Source organism: Tripterygium wilfordii, chromosome 14 (assembly GCF_013401445.1).
Source record: "Tripterygium wilfordii isolate XIE 37 chromosome 14, ASM1340144v1, whole genome shotgun sequence".
Taxonomy (NCBI): domain Eukaryota; kingdom Viridiplantae; phylum Streptophyta; class Magnoliopsida; order Celastrales; family Celastraceae; genus Tripterygium; species Tripterygium wilfordii.
In genome coordinates this window covers 7,542,020-7,550,314 of record NC_052245.1, presented here as the reverse complement: position 1 = coordinate 7,550,314, position 8,295 = coordinate 7,542,020, and the positions used below count along the sequence as shown (strand labels likewise).

The 8,295-nt window shown below is 38.9% G+C and overlaps 1 non-coding gene across 1 annotated transcript; it reads right to left on the bottom strand.

Annotated features, from left to right (window-relative positions):
- Positions 1-6,219: 6,219 nt before the first annotated feature.
- Positions 6,220-6,326, bottom strand: LOC120015800. The gene has a single exon (XR_005471820.1). It is a non-coding gene; the product is annotated as a small nucleolar RNA R71 (small nucleolar RNA).
- Positions 6,327-8,295: the final 1,969 nt, after the last annotated feature.

Genomic DNA, 8,295 nt, shown 5'->3' with positions numbered 1-8,295 from the left:
AGATAGAGTATAACGGTCCACTTTGATGCCTTGGATTTGCTCTACTCTCTCTATAGAGGAGCTTTTAACGTTTTTATGCTTTCGAGAACGTAACTAGGTCTATTGGTATCATTGGTTACGAAACGTTGTATGAGAGCTACACTAACTTCTTAGACTTCTAGCAACACGAAATAGAGTGTAACGGACCACTTTGATGCCTTGGATTTCTTCTACTCTCTCCATAGAAGAGCTTTTAACGTTTTTATGCTTTTGAGAACATAACTTGGTCTATTGGTATCTTTTGCTTACGAAACGTTGTACGAAAGCTACACTAACTTCTTAGAATTCTAAGAACACCAGATAGAGTATAACGGTCCGCTTTGATGCCTTGGAGTTACTCTACTCTCTCCATGGACGAGCTTTTCACGTTTTTGTGCTTTTGAGAACATAACTTGGTCTATTGGTACCTTTCCACTACGAAACATTGTACGAAGGCTACACTAACAACTTAGACTGCTAAGAACGCTAAATAGAGTACAAAAGTTCACTTTGATGACCTGGAATTACTCAACTCTCTCGATAGATGAGCTTGTAACGTTTTTGTGCATTAAATAACATAACTTGATCTATTGGTATCTTTTGGTTACGAAACATTGTACGAAAGCTTCACTAACTTCTTAGACTTCTAAGAACACAAAATAGAGTATATCGGTCCTCTTTGGTTCCTTGGAATAGCTCTACTCTCTCCATAGAGGGGCTTTTCACGTTTTGTGCTTTTGAGAACATAACTTGGCCTATTGGCATCTTTTGGTTACGAAACGTTGTATGAAATATACACTAACAACTTAGACGTCTAAGAATGCTAAATAGAGTACAACAATCCACTTTGAGGCCTTGGAATTACTCAACTCCATCCGTAGACGAGCTTTTCACGTTTTGTGCTTTTGAGAACATAACTTGGTCTATTGGTACCTTTCCGCTACGAAACGTTGTACAAAAGCTACACAAACTTTTGAGACTTCTAATAACATGAAATAGAGTACTACGGTCCACTTTGATACCTTGGAGTTGCTCTACTCTCTCCATAGACGAGCTTTTCACGTTTTTGTGCAATTGAGAGAATAACTTGGTCTATTGGCATCTTTTGGTTACGAAACAATGTAAAAAAGCTACACTAATAACTTAGACTGTCAAGAACACTAAATAGAGTACAACGGTCCACTTTGATGCCTTGGATTTCCTCTACTCTCTCCATGGAAGAGCTTGTAACGTTTTTGTGCTTTTGAGAACATAACTTGGTCTATTGGTATATTTTGGTTACAAAACGTTGTACAAAAGCTACACTAACTTCTTAGACTCATATGAACACCAAATAGAGTATAACGGTCCACTTTGATGCATTGGAGTTGCTCTACTCTCTCCATAGATGAGCTTTTCACGTTTTTGTGCAATTGAGAACATAACTTGGTCTATTGGCATCTTTTGGTTAGAAAATATTGTACGAAAGCTACACTAATAACTTAGACTGTTAAGAACACTAAATAGAGTACAACGGTCAACTTTGATGCCTTGGAATTACTCAACTCTCTCCATAGATGAGCTTTTAACGTTTTTGTGCATTAAAGAACATAACTTGGTCTATTGGTATATTTTGGTTACAAAACGTTGTACAAAAGCTGCACTAACTTTTTAGACTTCTAAGAACAAGAAATAGAGTACTACGGTCCACTTTGATACCTTGGAGTTGCTCTACTCTCTCCATAGGCGAGCTTTTCACGTTTTTGTGCAATTGAGAGAATAACATGGTCTATTGGCATCTTTTGGTTACGAAACAAGGTACGAAAGCTACACTAATAACTTAGACTGTTAAGAACACTAAATAGAGTACAACGGTCCACTTTGATGCCTTGGAATTACTCAACTCTCTCCATAGATGAGCTTTTAACGTTTTTGTGCATTAAAGAACATAACTTGGTCTATTGGTATCTTTTGGTTACGAAACGTTGTACGACAGCTACACTAACTTCTTAGACTTCTAAGAACACTAGATAGAGTATAACGGTCCACTTTGATGCCTTGGATTTGCTCTAATCTCTCCATAGAGGAGCTTTCAACGTTTTTATGCTTTTGAGAACGTCACTTGGTCTATTGGTATCTTTTTGTGCATGAAATAGAGTACTACGGTCTACTTTGATGCCTTAGAGTTGCTCTACTCTCTCCATAGAAGTGCTTTTCACGTTTTAGTGTTCTTAGACTTCTAAGAACACTAAATAGAGTACAACGGTCCACTTTGATGCCTTGGAATTACTCACCTCTCCATAGATGAGCTTTTAACGTTTTTGTGCATTAAAGAACATAACTTGGTGTATTGGTATCTTTTGGTTACGAAACGTTGTACGAGAGCTGCACTAACTTCTTAGACTTCTAAGAACACTAGATAGAGTATAGCGGTCCACTTTGATGCCTTGGATTTGCTCTACTCTCTCCATAGAGGAGCTTTCAACGTCTTTATGCTTTTGAGAACGTAACTTGGTCTATTGGTATCTTTTGGTTACGAAACGTTGTACGAGGGCTACACTAACTTCTTAGATTTCTAAGAACACTAAATAGAGTATAACGGTCCACTTTGATGCATTGGGGTTGCTCTACTCTCTCCATAGATGAGCTTTTCACGTTTTTGTGCAATTGAGAACATAACTAAGTCTATTGGTATCTTTTGGTTATGAAACGTTGTAAGAAAGCTACACTAACTTCCTAGACTTCTAAGAACGCTAGATAGAGCATAATAGTCCACTTTGATACCTTGGAGTTACTCGACTCTCTCCATAGACGAGCTTTTCACGTTTTTGTGCTTTTGAGAACATAACTTGGTCTATTGGTACCTTTCGGCTACGAAACGTTATACGAAGGCTACACTAACAACTTAGACTGCTAAGAACGCTAAATAGAGTACAACAGTTCACTTTGATGCCCTGGAATTACTCAACTCTCTCCATAGACGAGCTTTTAACGTTTTTGTGCATTAAATAACATAACTTGGTCTATTGGTATCTTTTGGTTACGAAACATTGTACGAAAGCTTCACTAACTTCTTAGACTTCTAAGAACACAAAATAGAGTATATCGGTCCACTTTGATTCCTTGGCTTTGCTCTACTCTCTCCGTAGAAGAGTTTTTCACGTTTTGTGCTTTTGAGAACATAACTTGGTCTATTGGCATCTTTTGGTTACGAAACATTGTACGAAAGATATACTAACAACTTAGACGTCTAAGAATGCTAAATAGAGTACAACAGTCCACTTTGAGGCCTTGGAATTACTCAACTCTCTCCATAGATGAGCTTTTCACGTTTTGTGCTTTTGAGAACATAACTTGGTCTACTGGTATCTTTTGGTTACGAAACGTTGTACAAAAGCTACACTAACTTTTTAGACTTCTAAGAACATGAAATAGAGTACTACGGTCCACTTTGATACCTTGGAGTTGCTCTACTCTCTCGATAGACGAGCGTTTCACATTTTTGCGCAATTGAGAGAAGAACTTGGTCTATTGGCATCTTTTGGTTATGAAACATTGTACGAAAGCTACACTAATAACTTAGACTGTTAAGAACACTAAATAGAGTACAACGGTCCACTTTGATGCCTTTAACGTTTTTGTGCTTTTGAGAACATAACTTGGTCTATTGGTATATTTTGGTTACAAAACGTTGTACAAAAGCTACACTAACTTCTTAGGCTTCTAAGAATACTAAATAGAGTATAACGGTCCACTTTGATGCATTGGAGTTGCTCTACTCTCTCCATAGACGAGCTTTTCACGTTTTTGTGCAATTGAGAACATAACTTGGTCTATTGGCATCTTTTGGTTAGAAAACATTGTACGAAAGCTACACTAATAACTTAGACTGTTAAGAACACTACAGAGAGTACAACGGTCCACTTTCATGCCTTCGAATTACTCAACTCTCTCCATAGATGAGCTTTTAACGTTTTTGTGCATTAAAGAACATAACTTGGTCTATTGGTATTGATAGGTGTGATAATACCTATTGTTTTTGGTAGGAATCTCCCCCTCTTAAGCTTCATTTAAATAAATAATGAGTGTATTTATGTTTTGATTTGTATTTTTTGATAGGTTGATTGCGGTTTGGATGAAAAGTGATGAAAAAAGGGCTGAACTGAAGAAAATGTCCACCGACCTTCGTGTGTTCAAATACTTATAACTTTTTGTCACGTTATCGGAATCAAGCGAAATAAAAGGCATTGGAAACTAGACATCTCAAGCTTTCCATAGACGCTAAAATCGTGCAAATCAGACGTCGTATGGAGATTTTGGAATCATTCCACGCCTAGGCGCAATATTTGTGCACGCCCAGTATCACTTGTGCACGCCCAGTCCAGCGAGTTGGGGAGTGAATTTGAAGTTGTGCACGCCTAGGATTGCGCCTAGGCGTGCGCCTAGGCGTGGTGCGCCTAGGCGTGAATACAACGCGCCTAGGCGCACAAGACAGTTTTTTGGGATGTTTTAATTCGCGAACTTGCCGAGCCGCACGACACTTTGAGACCTAGAACTGAGTTTCTGGAGAGCGAAACCAGAGGGGGAAGGCGACTCTTGGAGCTAGGAGGAGAGATTCTTCAGCTCAACTTGGATCTACTCAACTAATTGGGTTTATTCATGATTTTCTCATCTCTCCTTTTGTGTTTTTCTCTCATTATGTGTAACTAAATCTCTTGTGCCAAGGCTAGGTTGAAGCCTTGGGTTTGATGACTTTGTTTATGACTTGATTTACATATATATGAGTTGATTTGGGTATAAATCTTGTGTTTCTATGTTTGATTGCAATTTCTTCATGCTTGTAGTGTTTGGCCAACACTTTAGGTTTTTGGATGAAATTGTTTGGAGAATTTGCTTAGACAATAATATGTCAAGTAGATTATGCTTCTTGAAACATTTGATTAGGAATGTGTCTCCCTTTAATTAGGTGACAATTTGTATGAATTCTAATCTCCATAGAACTCCATGAATTCCTATGCATGTTTAGACCAATAAGATGGCTAGAATGTATTTAGGAATATCCGACCTAGACCAATAAGATGGCTAGTAATCGATTTTAGGGAGATTTGGCTTAAGTGCGCTAAAACCGACTTAGGTACGGATTCGTTATGCCCGAATTAGCAAATATGTGTGTGAATTTGTGTCATTGCAAGTCATTTCCCAAGGGGGATTCCAAAGCCTTGGTGTTCATCTCATTCATCTCACTTGCATTAGTTGCATCTTTATTCTAAGAAAATACCAAAAACACTTTGCTATTTGCTTGTCTTAGTTTAATTACCCAACCAAACAATCTTGAGTTGAACTTTACTTTTGTTTGCATTGTCCATACGTACATACAAATATACATTTGGATTAGATATAACACCGTCTCTGTGGATTCGACCCTTGCTCATCATTGTGCTGTAGTCGCCGACTAGTACACTTGCTAGTAAGGTTAATTTAGACCCAACAAGTTTATGGCGCCGTTGCCGGGGACGGTTGCTTATATTTGATCCACTATTGTTTATATACATAGATACTTACATACTTAGTTTAGTTTTTACTTACTTGACAATTAGTGATCCTTATACTATTCTTTCTTGTTTGTAGTTCATGCAAGGAAGGCGTTCTCAAGATACTGAAATTCTTCCTGTTGATCTAGACTTGGAACGTACACGAAGGAACAAGAGAGGCAAGGACCTTCTTGAGGAGCAATCTTCTACTCGGTCTATCTCTCCTACATCCAGCTCTAGTTCGTCTAGTGACAAAATTTTGGGAGAACATTCTGAACAAGCAAGCATGGCTGAAAATCGTGAAGAAGTTGGCAACAATGCAAATGCTCCTGTTACCATCATGGACTACTCTATGCCACAATTCTCTACTAGACAATCTTGCATCATATTACCAACCATTCCGCCAAATCTATCTTATGAGCTTAAATGTCATGTGATTAACATGCTCCCATCATTCTCAGGAGCGGAAAATCAAGATGCTAGTGATCACATTGATAATTTTCTGGAGATTTGTGGCACTCAAAAAATTCAAGGCATATCTGAAGAGTTCATACGGTTGAAGCTATTTCCTTTTTCTCTTAAGGAAAGTGCTAAGATCTGGTTCAAGACTCTGCCACCAAATTCTATCACTTCTTGGGATCAACTTTCTGCTAAGTTTATTCAGAAGTTCTATACTCAGTCAAGGACACAGAGGCTTAGGGATCAGATTTTCCATTTCAGGCAGAACAAGGGAGAACCACTTTTTAAGGCTTGGGAGCGATATAAAACTTTATTGATTGGTTGCCCACATCATCAATTCTTGCCATGGCAGATTATATCATACTTTTACCAACATCTGGCTGATGAATGCCGCCATAGGTTAGATGCAGCTGCTGGAGGAAATATTATGGCTAAGGAACCAACTGAAGCCAATGAAATTATTGAGACTGTGGTGGCAAATTCCTCACAATGGGATAATCGTGATCTTGATGCTCCTAGACACATGGTTTATGAGGCTAGTGGTTCAAATACAGAGATGGCATCTGTGGCTAGGAAATTGGATGCGGTAGTGACTTTGCTGAGCAGAAATTTGGATCCTTGCGGCATTTGTGGAGGCACCGATCATCCTACTCATGTATGTTCTAGAAGTGGGACATTTCCTGAAGCTGAAGTTAATGCTATTCAACCTTTTCATAGGCAGCAGAATGATCCGTTTTCTCACACATATAACCCAGGATGGAAGAATCACCCCAATTTCTCCTATGCTTCACCCCAGAATTTCAATCAAGGGCCTAGACCTTGGCAAGCTCCACGACACGAGCCACCTTCTCAAGATGCAAGGAAGTCTACTATGGAGGACCTTATTTCCCAACTTGCTCAATCACAAGTCTCAATGCAACATTCACAAGCAGAGATGAGCAAGTCAATGACTCAGTTGCAACAAACTGTTTCCAGTAATACTCAATCTATCGCAAAGCTTGAAATGCAAGTAGGACAACTTGCTCATGCCTTGAGTGAAAGACAGCCAGGAAAGCTGCCGAGTCAATCTGAGGTAAATCCTAAGCAGTATGAAGATGCTAATGCTATTACTGTTTTGCGAAGTGGGAAAAACGTGGATAACAAGATTGAGTATAAAAAGCTTGAAGGTGAGAATCATGATGAACCTATAGCGGTGGAGCCAAGTGTTTCCAAAATACCTCATGTTGAGAAGGAAAAGTCGGAAGTAGAAGAGTATGTTCCAAAAGTGCCTTTTCCATCTCGTCTTGCACCGGCTAAGAAAAGCAAGTATAATCGGGATATTTTTGAAGTTTTGAAGAAGGTGGAGATTAATATTCCACTCATTGAGGCAATTAAGTCTATTCCCGCATATGCAAAATTTTTGAAGGAGTTGTGCACTAACAAAAGAAAGATTGGTGATCATGAAGAAGTATTTCTCTCCGAAGAGACAAGTGCTATTTTACAAAAGAAGCTCCCACCCAAATTAAAAGATCCGGGTAGCTTTACCATTCCTTGTATTATTGGAGAGAAAGAAATTGAAAAGGCCTTGATGGATCTTGGTGCAAGTGTGAATATCATGCCTTATTCTGTTTACACTACATTGAAGATCGGTGAGTTGAAACCAACATCAGTCACTCTCCAATTAGCGGATCGTTTTTTAGTGCATCCTTTTGGGCTAGTTGAAGATGTTTTAGTAAAGGTGGGTGAATTTGTTATTCCGGTGGATTTTCTGGTGCTTGATATGGAGGGTGAACCTAATCCGACAAGAGATGTACCACTCATTCTAGGCCGTGGTTTTATGGCTACCACAAAGACCATTATAGATGTGGAAAAGGGCATGCTCACAATGACAGTCTTTGACAAGACCATTGAGTTCAAAATTTTTAAGGCTATGAAGAGTCCGGATGTCATTAGAGAATGCCTTCATGTTGATATGGTAGGCCATGAGAGAGTGAATTTATTGACACAAACGACTTCAAGTGATGAGGTTGTTGAATATGTGGATGGTGATAGCAATGAAGGCAAAAAGACCCCATCATCACCAATATCCAACGAGCTCATGGCTACTTCCCTTGTTACTAGCAAGCTATCTCCAACTTTGAAAGGCATGCGGACAAGAGCAAGGAAGTTGAAAAAGGCACGGTCCAAAACAATGTTGAGAGGTAAAGTGTGTGCTCCTTTTGAGACATTGAAATTGTCTATCCATGGTACTTTCACGATAACGAATTCTAAGATAGAAAAAGGGTGGAAATTTGTGGCTCGTCAATTTCAATTCTGTGGGCCAAATGTT